This window comes from Eleutherodactylus coqui, chromosome 3 (assembly GCF_035609145.1).
Source record: "Eleutherodactylus coqui strain aEleCoq1 chromosome 3, aEleCoq1.hap1, whole genome shotgun sequence".
Taxonomy (NCBI): Eukaryota; Metazoa; Chordata; class Amphibia; order Anura; family Eleutherodactylidae; genus Eleutherodactylus; species Eleutherodactylus coqui.
This window is the reverse complement of record NC_089839.1, coordinates 85,811,717-85,829,486: the sequence shown is the minus strand read 5'-3', so window position 1 is coordinate 85,829,486 and position 17,770 is coordinate 85,811,717. Positions and strand designations below refer to the sequence as shown.

At 46.4% G+C, this 17,770-nt stretch overlaps 1 protein-coding gene across 2 annotated transcripts in view; it reads right to left on the bottom strand.

Moving 5' to 3' along the window:
* FBXO30 (F-box protein 30) overlaps window positions 1–17,770 on the bottom strand; it is a 37,220-nt gene that overhangs the window by 17,732 nt on the left and 1,718 nt on the right. Inside the window, exon 1 of one of the 2 annotated variants that reach the window (XM_066595825.1) lies at window positions 5,057–5,123. The exons of the other annotated variant lie outside the window; for it this stretch is intronic. The gene's annotated coding sequence lies outside the window, so the exon portion shown is untranslated. Of the gene's footprint in view, window positions 1–5,056; window positions 5,124–17,770 lie in introns of those variants that run through there. 2 annotated transcript variants of the gene reach the window in all.

The following is a 17,770-nucleotide window of genomic DNA, read 5'->3' as shown; positions in this document are numbered from 1 at the left end:
GTTCATTTGCGTGCAGCAAACAAATGCACCGATTGAAATGGCCAATTCATTCCACATTCGTTTTTCCAGCAGAACTGCGCAGCCTTTCATGCATTTCCTTGCGTTTTGCACACACATTTGCACCCCCGCCATTGCCTTCTTTGGGAACCTTTGGGGCACAAATATGGAGAAAAAAAAACTAACTTATTCTATCATCTTCTACGTACCGAAATGTGCAAGCCAAAATACAGAAATGTGAGCGAACCCATTGACATCAATGGGTTCTATTCTCTGCGTATTGCACGCAAGTTTTGTGTGAAGCTGGCCTAAGGGTACGTCCACATGTGAGGGGTTAAACGTCCAGGATCTGAGGTTTCTCTGCACCTGGTGGTTAGAGCAGGAGCCTGGCTGTCAGTAGTCAGCCAAGCCACAGACAACCAGCACATACATCTTTTTAAAAGTCCATTAGTGAGGTCAGTAAAAATGCGTCTTGGCAGTCACTAAGGGGTTACGCACCCAACAATCTTCCCGTATGAATGGGCCATTACAGTTGGGACTGCAGGAGAGTGTTGTGGGAATGCTGTGTGTTATTACAGGGAAGGCAAACATATATGCAACCTCGTGCGCTGAACAAGGCTTTTCTTCTGCATGTATCGACTCCTTTTACTGGACTTTTTGCGCCTGTAAAATACACGTACAGATTTACTGGCTAATTAGGTCCAGAAATGTTCTTTTTCCGGCAGTATTACGCATCTCCTTGCATATTGCGCACCCCTCATTGACTTCTATGGGGACCTTTGGTGCGTAAATGCACAAGAAAATAGAGAATGTTGGATTCTTTTGCTTGACCGAGATACACAGGAAAACTATGTGCAGGTGAACAAACCCATTTACACCAATCGGTTCTATTCTCCGTTTACTGCGAGCGTAAGTTTTGCGTGATTCTGTGTGAATCAACCTTATAAAAAAGCAGGATGGCATGGTTCATTATAATACAGGATGGCATGGTTCATTATAATACAGGATGGCATGGTTCATTATAATACAGGTCTGCCAGCCTAGGTAAGGCCGGTTTCATATGTGTGTCGGGACCTCCGGCTGAAGTTTCCATCACAGATCTGGCTCAAAATACTGGAAGAGCACAGCTTACAGCACTTTTTCTTCTATCCAAAAGCTGGGTGGAAAGTGGGCGGGCCCCATAATAGTTTATGCTTGCCAACCGGCGCTATTCGGTTCCGTTCAGAGACTGATCCCATTTGGCTGAGGAGATTCCCCCAGAATGGAGCAGGAAAGTGGAATCCCCAGCGCAGAGGTGAAGTCACAATGGACAGTCAGGTGGCATCCGGCTTCTGGTGGGTTCTGCTTGGCAGGAGGGTAGAGTCAGATAGGTGGAGAGGTTTCCCATCATTCTGCATTGATGTTGGTAGATCTAACAGTTCCACTTAGCAGATAAACAGATAGGCGTTCTTGTACCGGGTATAGGCACTAAATTAATAACACTGTCTTCTGTCAGACCTTAAAAGGAAAGCAGAAAGATTTCCTGCACATTCAGTTCTGGGCAGCGGACCAGCTACATGTCAGACAGCGATAAACACGGCCGGCAAGGAAGGAGAAATCTTACAAGATTAACTCCGATTAGGACTACGCAGCTGTAACAGGCGGGCGTCTGGCTGGATCCTCGTATAAGGCCCCTTCACACGGGCGTATCTGAGCACGCAATACACAGAGAATACAACCCGTTGACTTCAATGCATTCATTCACATGCCCTTTTCTCTGCGCATTTTGGTTGCGCAAAAAAAAACCAAAATTCAGCATGCGCCATTTTCTTTAAGGCCCTATACAAAATATGCTGGGGAAATGTGTTTAATACTGCGCAATTGTGCAGGAAAAAGAATACCCCTGTAAGACTAATTAGCCATTTCAATTGATGCGTCCGTTTTCTGCACACAAAAAGTACAGTAAAATATGCAGATACGTGCGCAAAAAAGCATTGTTCATTCCACAAATATGCAGCGCTCAGACACGGGGACCACTCCATTGTAACATTTTTGCTGTGCATAGTGTAAAAAGATATTTTTGTGCAATTTTGGTGCAGTTTACACCAAGAACTGGCGCACATACATTGATAAGTGTGCGCCGGCGTGTCAAAGTATAAGAGTTGAATGAGGTTTTCAGCTCCCCTGCAGAAGCACCACTTCAATATATGATTTTCAGACACAAGGGTAACGGACCACTGCAATGGGGGATCTTAAAGGGGTTTTCGGGGTGTTGTAAATTTTTTTAAAATTCTGTTAAAATGATAAAAGCAGAGGTACCTACCAGTCCTGTTCCCCAGCACTGCAGCAGCGGTCGGGTTCCGTTCTCCTTGCATCATCGCTCCCAGCATCTAAGCAGTGATGCCAAAAGAACGCCATGCGACCGCTGTGGCTGCAGATTGGCTGAAGTGGTCAGGTGGTAACTGGTCCAAAACAAAGACTGCTGCAGCTGTGGATTGATGGGTGTGAGGACAGGCAAGTATCACCATTATTTTAACAGATTGTTAAAATTGAATTAAAGTGGTTGTCCGGGTGTTGCGCAGGCTCCTACGATAGTTTCAATCATGTCCCCATCTTTAGACCAACATGCAGGGGGGGATAAGTCAATCATTCATGGGGAGCTGTTGTCGGATTTAGTTTTTGTACACGCCCCGTTATTACACACGGGGAAGGTATTTATACAAAAACTAAACAACTCAGACAATCATCTCATAATAGACTAATTTAACTACATTTTTATAATAAAAGACTGGAGCATAAAGCCAAAACGGACACTGCCGAGTATGGAGACTGGACAGCAGCACATGGGGTCCCTACACTGTATGGCACCACAGACATCCTCTCCTACCAACTGCATGCACATACATTTTGCATCACCTTTTTCCAAGGGCTCTGGGAAATAATACCGTATATACAAGTTTCTTCTAAATGGGGAGATATGAGGAGCACGAGCTCGTCAGACGCACTATTTTATATCGTGTGGATGTCAATGACTACACCCCAGTAGAAGAGGATCTACATCATTCTCGCCCTCCTTGTGTGCAATGTATGTGGTACTAGATAGATCATTTCCCAAGTAATTCATTACTATTTAGATGTGAACGACTAATTGGCTTTTGATTATTTTTGTTTAATTTTGCAGGCTCATAAAAGAGGTTTCACGCCTAGCAGAATTGGCTGTGGGAAGCCCGTGGCATCTTACAGTTCCGGCAGTGGGGGAGAGCTCAAGAAACCTCATCCACATGCTGCAGAGAAAGTGACCTACAGTAAGGATTTTCAATCCACAGCCGGCCAATTAATAGTGCAGATTTCAGTGTGGATTTGACCCCTTCACCCGGGAGGGTGAAAGCTGCGTTAAGCTCTACGGCTAGGGTCACACAGGGTGGATTTGCCGCGGATTGCCGTTGCATATCTGCACTGCGGCAAAACCGCTGCGTTTGCAGTGCAATGCAGCACAAATGAGATTTGCCAAAAAGCTGTTCTCACAGGATGGATATTTTCCGCACAGCCGCAGTGTGGAAATGCAACTGCGTCGCGGTTTTAAAAGATGCAGCATGTTCATTCTTTGGTCTTTTCCGCAGCGCTTTTTTGTCCATAGACCTCTATGGACGCAGCCAAAACCGCACCAAATACGCGTCAAAGTAAAAAAGCGCTGCGGAAAAAAACGCTTGTGGATTTTTCCGCACGAAAATCCGCAAGCCAAAATTAACTTTTGAAGCGGTTTTGCCGCAGAAGCAGTTCTTCTGCGTCAAAACCGCAACGGAAAAACCGCAGCAAAACCGCAACAAATCCGCCCTGTGTGACCCTAGTGTGACATGTTGCATGCAGATTTCAAGGCAGATTCTGGCGTCCCCAGTGGATAATCTGCTGTATTTTGCTGCTGATCCCCAGCGAAATGTACATACAGATTCTGGTGCAGATTTCATCCCCATCATCAAGATGCGAGATCTGCACTGAAAATCCACACTGTAAATTGACATGATGTGGATTTAAAATCCACCCCGCATGAGAGCCCCGCTGCAGATTCCTAGCCGATTGTTCTCCTTGCAATTTTACTGTAAAATGTGGCAGAGTTTCCTAGCAAAGATTCTGCAACATTTAAAGGTAATTTCACATCTGTGGCAGGATTTCCTGCTCCATCGGGAGAATGGGGAATCCCGCGGCTGAATGGTTCCATCTCTGGATGGAGCCGAATAGAGCAGGGTGGACCCCATTGACTATTATGGGGTCCGCCCACTTTCCACCCAGCTGGCCGGCTTTGGGGTGGATCTGCGACAAAACCTCCAGCCGAAGGTTCCGGCGCAGATGTGAGACTGGCCTTACACCATGTGTGAACATACCCTAAAAAGGTGAACATCTGTTCTCTTTTGGATGCTCAAGCAAGTACAATAAGACACAGATTAGATATTAGACAGTGAGAGTGATGAATGAGTGGAACAGGTTGCCACAGGAGGAGGAGAGTTCTCCTTCAATGAAGTTTTCAAAACAAAGACTGGACAAATATCTGTCTAGACTGAGCAGGGGGTTGGGCCAGATGACCGTGGAGGTCCCTTCCAACTCTACCAGTCCATGATTAAGACAACAGGGAGCTACAGGGTCCTCTTATAGAGGACGACAGTCATGCCAGCGATCACCGCTTCTGTGTTCAAGTGGTTCCACATGAATATATACAAAAGGATCCTTATTACAAAGATGCGGAAATGTCAAGAGGTGTCTACAGCAAGTGTTAGACAAGAATTATTCGCATGGGCGAGAATCTCTTGTGAGTTTTGTGTGTTGAACTATTCTTTTGAATGGACTTCATATGAGCGCTTTTTGCCCGTACAGCGACGCTGCGAAGATAAAAAGTGCAGCATGTTCCATCTTTGGCGTTCCCACAGAACTGATGTGAGGTTTCCCGTTGAAACTCACGCCTGAGGATCGCAACTTGACAGCAGAGCTGCAAGGCGGTTTTCATTTCACATACGTTGCCCCGATATCGCGCTCGCCCCGTGTGAATTTAGCCTTATAAGAATGGATGGTAATTTAAATCTATACTAACAGTTGGCTGGCCAATCACGTGACCTCAGCAGTGAATGCGATTGGCTGGTTTCTTCACTGGAGCTCCCACCTTTAGCCCGATTCCAAGTAAGGTTTCCTGAAATACAGGTCACCAAGAAGTAATAGACGTGAGAATATACTGTAACAGAACATGGGCTGCGACTCAGAAAGCCGAGACAGATGCTGACAATTTACCAGGCTATAAAAGACAGCAAAATGTAGAAGATAATTATTTAATACAAGTCGATTTGGTTGGGAAGGGAGTAGTGTCTGCTGTAAGGATTAGTACAGTACGGCATATGCTGCGGTGAGCACTATGTGTGAATGTGCCATGGTTTACGAGGCATCTGAACATTCCATCTCATTTATCAGCCCCCCTCCGCCACTTGCGCTAGGACAGCTGCTGGTCACACTTGACTGAGGGTGTGGAGGAAAGAATATGATGCTAATCCCTTACTCACAAGTTTTACACATATCAGGATATAGGAGCATTAGAACATGATACATCTTTACCATATAGAAAATAAAGAGGTCAGTTATAGATTTTAATTAGTGCTGCCCATTTCTGAAAATAATAAATCATCCTATACTCACCTCTCCTGACTCCCCTGGAGCTCCGGTGTCCCCCACTAATGGTTGCAGTCAGTATGTGTATGGGACATCACAAGCTGCTGTAGCCAATCAGACCTCAGTGCTGTAGTAGCCTGGGATCACACAGACCCAGCCAGGTAACTGGAACTGCAGCACTGGGATTGCAGAGAGCATGAGGGGGTTTTATTATCTTCAGGCATGGGCAGCACTAAAAAAAAGGGGAGGAAATCTATCCATATATCCCTACAAACTTACAACCCCTTAAGGAGTTATTTTCTTGAGACTTCACAGGTACTTAATTCTTCTTTTCCCTTGCTGAGCTTCCCAACATTATCCTGGAAAGATGAACTTTTAGATGTATTATATTTCAGCATCACAATTATCGATTTTTGGCGTGTTCGCACTTAATTGAGCCCTCTGTCCCAAAACACAAGGTTTCTTCCAGCACTCATAAAGTTCATCTGTCCCTGGATTACATCACTTGTTTCTAACTGGATTGCCGAAACCGGCGGACAGAGGGAAACCTGGGCATAGGACTCTACTGTTAAGGAGACTAATGAGGTCTCGGTTTGAGCAGGGTTCCACTCCGTCCTAGCATATGTACCACAGACAACATGGTGGACCACCGGTATTCACAGTGGGCGTCCTGTATGCCGAATCTGGTCTGTCCGTGTGACCCCGGCCTAATTCTCTCTGATCAGGACACATTTAGCATTTTCACAAATGGACGGATGTGCCAAACCCAGCGAGGGCTCCTTCACAACAGCATTTTGCTTTCCATCTCTAATGGATCCATTGTTTTGTTTTTTTTTTTTAAATGAGATGGATAGCAAAGCAGATTAAAATGCAACCAAACGGAGACTGTAGTTTCTATTTAAAGGGGTTGTCCCGCGCCGAAACGGGTTTTTTTTTTTTAACCCCCCCCCCCGTTCGGCACGAGACAACCCCGATGCAGGGGTTAAAAAAACACACCGGGTAGTACTTACCCGAATCCCGGCGGTCCGGCGTCTTCATACTCACCTGCTGAAGATGGCCGCCGGGGTCTGTTCCCTCCGTGGACCGCAGCTCTTCTGTGCGGTCCATTGCCGATTCCAGCCTCCTGATTGGCTGGAATCGGCACGTTACGGGGCGGAGCTACACGGAGCCGGCATTCTGCACGAGCGGCCCCATTGAAGACAGCAGAAGACCCGGACTGCGCAAGCGCGGCTAATTTGGCCATTGGAGGGCGAAAATTAGTCGGCTCCATGGGAACGAGGACGCCAGCAACGGAGCAGGTAAGTATAAAACTTTTGATAACTTCTGTATGGCTCATAATTAATGCACAATGTACATTACAAAGTGCATTAATATGGCCATACAGAAGTGTATAGACCCACTTGCTGCCGCGGGACAACCCCTTTAACAGATCTGGTAGACATTTTTTTTTTTTTAACTTTGTTACAGTCAGCGCCATTTTTTCCAGTAAAAAGAAAAAGGCAGAGGAAACTGAACCAAGCGTTACCGAAGCTGAGAGAATCCAGAAGAACAGTTTAGTGTCCCCTCTGGTGGCAGAGCAGAAAACAAAAGCGCTGATGTAAATGATTCACACCAGCATTATCTGCGCAAGAATAAAAAAATTGTGTGCACAATACGGAGAAAATAGAGCCGAATTATTTCACTCATTCATTCACATGCGCCTATCTGGCGCTCAAAAAAAAAAGAAACTACGCAGCATGCTCCATTTTCCTGTGCGGGGAAAGAGCACAACTTGAACTCATTGGCCAGTTGAATGGCTGAAAGCATTTTTTTGTGTGTACAGATGCGCACTTGCCCTCTCAAAATCGCAGTGCCCATTCCCCAAAAAAAGAAATGCAAATGTGTGCGTTACTACACTTCGGCCTACACTATTACTACACTACTACAATCTGGCCTAAGTAAAGTAGAAACAGGTATACGTATAACTGCGGTGATTCTCCTCTACATAAAACTGATCCCAGTATGTCCAACATCTCCCCTCTCACTTATAGAAATGCTAGGGTCGGTGCCACATCTCCAGTTGGAGGTTCAGTCACCAATTCGGCTGAAAATGATAGAAGAGCGCTGCATGAAGCGCTTTTTCTTCCATCCAAAAGCCAACCTGAGGGGCGGATGGACCCTATTATAGTCAATGGGGTCCACCCAGAGAAAGCTGTTTGGCCGCGGGGATTCCCCTTTCCTGCTCCCCCGCGACGCAGATGTGAAACAACGCCAAGTTTGTGACTGTAGAAGAGCGTGCCCCCAGGATAAGTTAGAGAAGCCGAGTCACATGGATTAGACTTCCTTTCTAGCTCAGCAGTTCAGCCTTTGTACTTCTGGAGTTTCACCTTTTACAAAAAAAAGGCTGAGTAAGGCAACTCCAAAGTTACAGTTTTACGAACAACGTTTTCATGAAGTCACACAATTCCATGGGCCAATGTTACACCATTCCCATTCTCCACGGAAGAGGTTGTGATAGTACAAGTGTGGGTCGCACCTCTGGGACCCTCAATAATCAGCAGAACAGAGGTCCAACGCCCCGTATGCCAAGTCAGATCTGTCACTTTATGCATAGAAGTCGAGAGGCGGCTGCGCCTACTTCCAGACATCTTCATTAGAATCTATGGGGGTTACGGAAATAGGCAGGCAGGCAGTGCTCTGCTCTTACACCAAGCCATTATCGTTCCAGAAATCATTCAAACCAGCCAAAACGGGCAATCATCGTTCAGTGTAAACGCGCTCAACGGTCGAACAACAAATAAATTGTTCACTTTTCGGTCATTTTACGCAAACATTAAAAAAAAAAAAAAAAAAAAAAAAAAAAAAAAATCAGTCGGCTCGTTCACTAACCATTCGGTTTAAACAGCGATCATTCATTCGTCCTCATTCCCTTACACAGGGAATGTGAAAGACTGAACGAGGCAACGATTTATCTGCTGTATAAACAAGAGGCATGACCAAACACCGACATCATTTGCTCATTCAAACGCTACATATTGTTTGGTGTAAAGGGGTCCAAATTTTCTGAGACTTCATCGAGAAATTCCCATCAAAAGGTGACAGTAGGATCCACATCTATGAAGAGTTAAAGGGAATCTGTCAGTCACATCCCCCTCCCATCAACCTATACTAACTGTAGACAGATCAAACTATACCTTTTGTTTTTAATGGTCATCACCTTCACGGCCCCAAAATAGCGGTTTACAACCTGTAAGTCGATGTTAGACTTTATAAACAAGCCTTGTAACAATGACTGGGAATTGTGAGCCAAAGCCAGAATCACCATGGCTTACAACTCCCAGTCAATATTACAAGGCTTGTTTATCAAGTCTGAAATTGCCTTGCTGGAAGGCTGCCCTCCCATAGGTGGCGCTGTAGAGGTATTGTTCCAATCTGCCATTTGCATATTTCCCAGAGGAGCATGAATGGCCTTTTAGGTTTCCCCTCATCTTCTAGGTGCTCTCCCTAAGGAGAAACGATACCCTTCCTGACCCCTATACTAATTAGGCACAAGCAGTGCAGTGTTTGGCATACGGCTTAGGAATCGCCTGGACTCTTACCTTCTTTCTGCTTCAGTCTAACCAATATGCAGTTGACTGAGGTCTCCAGCTTTCTTTGGCTGAAGACACTGCCGTCACATCCTGAGAGTGCGGAGCATGCGGTGTCTACACAGCACATTGCATTCCTGGAGATATTGTGCGTTCCAGACGCAGTGTGGGCGACGCACTTCCAGGATTGGCGCATACACATAACATAAGCTGTAGGCAATCAGAAAGTGGGAGAGAGTCTAAACGATTCCTACATCTGACCATAAACCAATCGTACAAGAGAATAGAGGGGGGGGGGGGGGGGGGGGGGGGGGACAACAAAAAAAAAAAAAACACACACACAAATTATTCATCTTCGGGTTCGTTTTACACGTAGGGAAAATGCTGTAAAGTTTACACAGCGGAAAATTCAGGAGCATTTTGGAGTCAAAATCTGTACCGCTGGTGCGGAATTCAACTCAAAACCGGCTGCGTTTCCAAAGCAGAATTCAGAAAACACAGCGCCCCCCTCATCACCAGGCTGCAGTCAGCGTAGCTCCGCTTGTCAACTGGCACTGCACTCGCTGCAGGCCGCCGGCTGTCAGAGCGAAGTCTTCGGAGGTGAGGGAGCGCTGTATCTCCTGCTGAGGATAATGGAGAAGGTGAGCAGGTCAGTTTGGATTATATTTTACACCCTGGAAACCCCCTTTAAGACGTAACGCACTGCCAGATCCTCTGTATAAACCCACACGAGCCCAGAGTAACGCAAAACCTTGTAAAAACATTTCCCTGATGTCTCATGGGCAAAGAATAGCCATTGCGTGTCCGCTTACAGGCGGCGGTATTGTTCACAACATTTTCTAAATATAACAGTTTATTTTTGTTACTTTTCAGCTTTATTGCATCTAAACAGAGCAGAGATTTGTGTGCCGAACCGCCGTCGTGAGCGCTGCGCTGGTTCTAGGATATTACGGTAGCATCAGAGGTCGTCATTTATAAAAATATACCCCCATCTGAGCACTTTTAGACATTCAGTTAGGATGCTAGATTGACAAATGCAAATAACTGAAGATATTGTCGCAGATGGTGCGGCACCGGCTCAAGATGGCGTAGCGATCGCAGACGGAGGGAGGGGCGATTAATTTTTGTGTTAAAACCAAAAACTTTACTGAACGTTTGGATAATAAACATAGTTACGCTCCATAGGAGGGTTTTCATACTTTTAACGTAATAACTAAACGTGAATACTCTTAAAGAGACAGTACTCATAATACCCACTGTATCCAGCACAGGCTTTATCCTGACTTCCCTTTTTCTGTGCAAAAAGCTACATTAGGTAAGGAAAGTGGAACAGGACCATAGAATTCAATAATGTGAGACGTGGACCTCTTCAGTCTTCGTTTCACGTGGTTTCTGTCCCTGTTGGCTTTTAACCCTTTTGATGCCCAGGACCTATCGCCTACGTTCTTGCAGAGTGGCCCTTCAGTAGCCAAGGATGTAGGAGTTACTTACTGTAGGTCCTTGATTTAAATGGCTATATCTCAGGCTGTATTACTGACAGAGTTTTGAGGCTGGTCTTGTTTTAAAGATAAGAAGATTGGTTTCACAGCAAGACGATGTGAGTTTTATGTGCAAACCGATGTTAATGCATTTAAAAGAAATAATTCCCATTTGCCTAAAAAGTTATGTAAAGGTGGATATAGCGGTCAACACAAATGCATTAAGCAGATTGTCCAGTTTCAGGTAATAGATAGGGTTTAGGGGGTGCACTATTTAAGGTGTGTAATTCTTGTATTTATAGGTTACTTTTTTTTTACATTTCCAGCTTAAAACCAGATTTATGGTTCTTCTAGTTCAGTTTTCTTAAGATATGTACAAAGACCTGAGGCTGTGTTCACACGGTGGAATCAGAGAGTTTTTTGTGCAGATTCCACCTGTAAAACTGCAACAAATACCCGCAGATATTTAACGCCACCAATAGGCAAAATCTGTGTGCGGAATTCCGCTGTCGTCCTGTGCAGATCGCCGCCAAGAAGTGACAAGTCCCTTCACGCACGGCGGAATTCCATACAACGGTTTTGCCTATTGACAGAGCTAATGTCACCTGCGGATCCATGGCAAAAACTGCGACAGAACTACCGCCATGGTTTCACAGGCGGAATCTGTGCGAACAATTATGCAGTCGATTCCACCGTGTGAGCATACCCTCACATAAAATAGACTCCCAAATCTCATGCGAATATGAACCCCATCCTTTTGAATGAAGTCATATACACGAGTAATGTTTTCCTGCGTCGCAAGTTTCTCGGCCCCGGATCGCGCTCGCCTGTGTGTGGGTAACCCAAAAGGTATAAATGAATTCTGCACATGTTGAGGGAGAACCCATAGTTGTAATTTTAGCAGGTATTACCCATCTAACCTTCTGCTTGGATCCCACTTTTTACCACTAAACAAAATTTTTATGCATTTTTTTTAATGGAAAAATTACGCTTTCTCCGTAAAAGGGTAAAGCGATCACGGGGATGTTTTCCGGTTTAACGGTCCCCGTGATCATACAGATGTGAAATGCTTTCAAAAACATGCTAAATACCTAACAGACTAATCTCCTATAAACTCCGCTCTACGTGGAAATTGAAGGCCGTTCATGAGACGAGCTACTTAACCTTATTAGTAATCCTTATTAGGTGAAGTGATGTTATTTGCACCGCAGTCACAATGGTATTTCGCAGAGTACTTTGTAGAAGCGGAAGTAGTTATTAGGACGTCCACAATGCCGCACTTCTTTGCAGGTTTACGCTACTAAAATAAAAAAGGGGGGAAAAAAAAAAAATACATGGACACCACCTTACAAACAGCTGATTATTCCGGGGGAAGTCGTAGTCAGTCATTTCCTCAGGGTTCTAGTTGCCGGAGAGCAACAGATGCAATGCCCAGGAGAGGCTGCGGGCTGCGCTGCAGCAAATGAAAGGCGGTGCGAAAAATCCAACCCACTGCAGGAAGGACAGAAAAGCCTTCAGATATGTTCACACTGCTGTATAGCCACACACTGGCATTTATTACACATGGGCTCCCATGGTAAAAACATAATATATCACATATATACTTTTTTTTTTGCGGATGCCTCTGTATGGAACAGCTCTGCAAACCGTGCTACTCCATACAACTCAGGGGGAAAAAAAATAATGAATACAGACGTAGACCAGTCGGATGGTGGCAAAAGGACAATCTGAACAGCCCGGATGTTTCCTCACTACAAGAGACTACTGTGACTTCAGAAACTTCCGCAGGGGAGAGAAATGCTGTGGGGGTTGTACCTTTGGATTTGCGCAGCGAGTGCTGCATCAGATCCCAACAAGTCTCATCTGTGTGATGCAGAAGGTTTGCACACAGAAGTTGACCCCCTGTGCAGATTTTCAAACCCGCAGCTTGCCGATTTCACCCCTTTCAATGCAGCAGGTGTGAAATCCACTGCGGGGAGCAGAAAGGTTCACCGTGTGGACCTGGCCGCATAGCTCAGAATTCAGTCAACGAACTACACCTTTACTGAGGTTTCCCTTTAAGGATCGGATTACTCTCCTGTCTACAGTATGAAGGGTCCCGCTCGCATCTTGTTCACGTCCTATAGCTGATCTAGCGAGAATACTGGTCAGAGGAGACGGGAATCTTCCCTTCAGCACTTCGCTGGTCCCAAGAAATGTACGGTGGCAGATGAAAAGCCCATTAATCTGCACTGGGCAGGGCGCGGAATGCCAGAGGTCACCCTGTATTTGTTATTGGCGGTTTTGGGCTTGTGTATCTAGATCACTGCTGTGCAGTCACAGGTGAGGACAGAGCAAATACCACACCGTGATAAGTGCATTGTGATTCATGCAGGCGGAGGGGGAACCCGCTGCTCTCATCCTTCTCCCTACCACCATGCAGAGGCCTGACGAGCGCAGACGGAACCTCCGCACTACCACCCCTCCGTACCCGCTCATCTCACTGGGGTAGGACATGGCACACTTCCAGGAACAGAAATCTCTGTGTAGTGCCAAAGGGGCTTAAAGGGGTTGTCTCGCGGCAGCAAGTGGGGTTATACACTTCTGTATGGCCATATTAATGCACTTTGTAATATACATCGTGCATTAAATATGAGCCATACAGAAGTTATTCACTTACCTTCCCTGCGCTGGCGTCCCCGTCTCCATGGCTCCGTCTAACTTCAGCGTCTAATCGCCCGATTAGACGCGCTTGCGCAGAAGGGTCTTCTGCGTTCGGCTCGGTTCGGCAGCAGCGGCGTTCTGGCTCCGCCCCCTTCTACGCGTCATCGCGTAGCTCCGCCCCATCATGCGTGCCGATTCCAGCCTCCTGATTTTTAGTTTAGAATTTTCTTTTCATCGTTAATCATTTATTGGGATACAAGAACATTAGCCTAATACTAACGAGCAGCATCAATGTTCATACTGATCACGCAGGATCAGGCACACGGCACAGGACAGGTTTCTTGAACAGACGTACAATATTTTCCTGCAAGCGGCTTTTGTTTCTGTACTTGGTTTCTACATTCTTTTTATTTGGTGGCCGGAGGAGTAGACTCAGAAGAGTCCTGACCCCTAATGCCCTTGACCCCCTTGGGAAGGGGGGGGGGGGGGTGTCCAGTGGGAGGGGGTAGGTGAAGTGCATACGTTTACTACAAGATACAGACCAGGAGCAGTTTTTGCCTTATGGTTGGGGCTCCCTGCCCCTTGCTTGCTCTCCGCTAGCCTGCCCAGCGTTCCCCTTACTTCCTCCATTGGGTACCATTCTGTATATATAAGGGGTTACTATAGCAGATACTTCCGTCTCTGACCAGTGAGAAATCCCTTCCATTTTTTAAGTGTTTTCTGCCCCCCTATCCTTGTGCCTCTCTTCTGTACATTGTGTGAGTGAGTTGGGCCACCACTTCTGCTGCCTTGGGGAGCGTCTGAGAGCCAGTGTTTTAGGATTGTACGTTTGGCAGCTAGGGGGAATCACATGTACGAAGGGATGGGTGGTTGTTCGGTCGGGTCTGTTGGGTTCGGCATGGAAGAGTAGGGAGGGCCTGTTTACACCTATTTCTACCTTCCATTTAGTTTGGGTGTATTGTGCCATCGCTCCCCAGAATAGTTTTGCTTGTGCGCACGATCATATGCCATGCTCCAAGTCTGCGGCAGGAAGGCCGCATTTTGGGCTCTTTACCAGTCGGTCAGTTAAGGTTTATTTTTAAAATTAGTAGATTCATACTAAAATAAAGTACAGGAATGGGTTCTTCATTTTGCTTTGACATTCTGATACGTTTTCCCTGAAAATAAGCCCTACCCCTATTTTTGTAACTTTTTTTTTTCTTTAACATCTACATCCCCCATGACATCATATAAGGCCTCTAGGGGTCATTCACATTTTTTTAGGCCGCACTCACATGTCCATGAGTTTTTAACTGCTGTTCAGCCGGCGGTGACCCGGCCCATCACCGCGTATGGCAGCGTATCTCACACACACTGTCACATGCAGTCCATCTGTAGCTTTGTCACTGTGTGTATGCACACGGCCTATACGCAATGAAATGGGTGGCATCGATTACACACTCAAAGAACTATGGGCTCTCTTGCACGTAATACGCAGGAAAATAGAACATTCTTTCTTGCGCTTGCATATTAACCCTTTCCAATCCACTGTCTGACCTCTGAAGACATTATGATTTAAAGGGGTTGTCCCGCGCCGAAACGTTTTTTTTGTTTTTTTTTAACACCCCCCCCGTTCGGCGCGAGACAACCCCGATGCAGGGGTTAAAAAAACACACCGGGTAGTACTTACCCGAATCCCGGCGGTCCGGCGTCTTCATACTCACCTGCTGAAGATGGCCGCCGGGATCCTGTCTCTCTGTGGACCGCAGGGCTTCTGTGCGGTCCATTGCCGATTCCAGCCTCCTGATTGGCTGGAATCGGCACGTGACGGGGCGGAGCTACACGGAGCCGGCATTCTGCACGAGCGGCCCCATTGAAAACAGCAGAAGACCCGGACTGCGCAAGCGCGGCTAATTTGGCCATTAGAGGCCGAAAATTAGTCGGCACCATGGAGACGAGGACGCCAGCAACGGAGCAGGTAAGTATAAAACTTTTTATAACTTCTGTATGGCTCATAATTAATGCACAATGTACATTACAAAGTGCATTATTATGGCCATACAGAAGTGTATAGACCCACTTGCTGCCGCGGGACAACCCCTTTAAGGCTGTACAGCTCCGATGTTGGAAGACATCCATCGGGGTTCTCTTACTGTATATTGCCAGCCTCTCTGCTGTCGGAGCCTATCCAACGTGTCACCTCATGCAGTACTGGCTTTAGCCAGCATATAGCGCTGTTGTATAACGGCAGAAAAAGAGAAAGCCCCCTAGGAAAACCAGGATACAAATTGGATTGGAAAGGGTTAAGCTATTCCTACATGCAGTTCTGAGCAAAACTGCGTATGACAATGTATTTGACTGCCTGTGAATTACTGTGTATAACAGGAGCGTACAGCACACACAATACGTGGTAATCCGAAGCTCATGTGAGTTAGGCCGCGTTTTCACACTTTCTCACTGTAACTGGGGGCATTCATAAGGGCCTTTAGGAGCTACAGTTACATGGAAAACCTCTCTGTAGTGACAGTAATCACTGGCAGAGCTGATCAGGGTCTGCTAGGACCCTGCAGCCCTGCTGTGCAGGGAGCACTCAGCAGGCACATGATTACCGTATCGAAGAGCCAAAGAAATCGCTCATGTATATGACCCTCTTCAAAGGCATGAGGTTCATATTCATGCAAGATTTGCATGTCTCACAATGCACAAATCTCATATAATTTTCTTGGTTGCATGAAAGCAGCCTAAGGGTGGATTCAGACGACGGTATATCGGCTCGGTTTTCACGGTGTCCTCATCTGCGGGGGGGGGGGGGGGGGGAAGAGTCAGAAGCAGGAACTGAGCTCCCGCCCCTCTGCACTATTTGCAATGAAAGGAGGCAGGATGTGGCAGGGCTATGTTCCGTGAATTAGCCCCGCCCCCGTCCCTCCTCTCCTCATTGCAAATCGTGCAGAGGGGCGGAGAGGAGGCAGAGAGGGGGCGGGAGCTCAGAGCACTGCTCCTGGCTCTTCCATCCTCCCCCCCTGCAGAGAGAGAAGATGTATATCGGCCGGCGTGAAAACCCAGCTAATATACGGTCGTGTGAATGCAGCCTAATGCTGTATTTACACGGGTGAATGAAATTCAATCCTACATTACACTCATTTACCTGCAATTTACACGCAGTTTGAGTGTCGCAATGCATTTGGAGCAAAAAACGTGCGATATGCATCAGATGTACTGGCAATTTTCACGCACACAAAAATTGCAAGTGCTTCCAATAATAAAAACGGGAAATAATGGGTGATTTTTACATCAGTTGCCCAAAAATAGGACATACTGCGAGTTTTTTTTTTGCTTGTACATTATTGGGGCAAGTGAAAAATTGCTCATATAAATTAATCCATTGAAAGTGATTGGTTCTATTCATGTGCGCGTTCTGCGTTCTGTCCGTCTCTGACACGTGAAACTCACTTGTGTAAATACAGCCCAAGAGGACCCTTACAGTCTCTAGCGCCAGCATATTTTTATTGTGCGCAGCAGCACACAGCAAGTAAGCAATTATACGCTTATCTGCTGCGTGCCGACAATCCCCATACACTATGCATTGGTAATACGTGCCAAGACAGGGCATGCCGGGGGCTTTTTTGCCATGCATTTCGCTCTCTGTGTGCAAGAGGCACAACTGAAAGTCAATGTGAGATCAGCACCGCTAAACCACAGGGTGTAATACGCGGTTGCATATGCTCGTATGAGAGAGCCCTTACGCCTCACCAGGGCGATCTATGCCGCACCGCCTGCAATTGCTTCATCTAAGCGACGGTTTGTGATAACAGGGTGTGGACTCCCATCCATGATGCTTCATGGACATGTCAGGTGTTGAAAGACGAACATCCCCTTTAAGGACTAGGCACAAGCACCCCACCATCACAGAGTAGAGTAGACGCCCGTTTCCACTAACGGATCTCTTCGGTCTTCGTTTCACGCAGTTTTCGTCCCTGCTGCCTTTTAACCCTTTCGCTGCCCAAGGCATATCTCCTACGTTCTTGCAGAGTGGCCCTTCAATAGCCAAGGATGTAGGAGTTACTGCATGTCCTTGATTTAAATGGCTATATCTCAGGCTCTATTACTGACAGGCTTTTGAGGCTGGTCTTGTTTTATAGATAAGAAGATTGGTTTTACAGCAAGACGATGTGAGTTTTATGTGCACACCGATGTGACCACAGTTAACCAAAAAGTACACTAGGACTTGTCATATCTTGTGTGTTTATTTTAGCCGAAGCTCTGGTGTACCCGGACACGTCCTTCGTGAGCGGTTTGCACACTGGCACGCGGGGTGGTCTGCGGCCCCATATGGAGAGATTCCCACCTAGAAACCCCCATGATATGGCCTGGGATGGAGGATGCAACCAAGGGTTCCCCAAAAACTCATGTCGACAGATGGTAAGTCATGGTGGTAGAGATGCTTAAAGGGCACCCGCCATGTCCACCCCATAAACGGAGTTA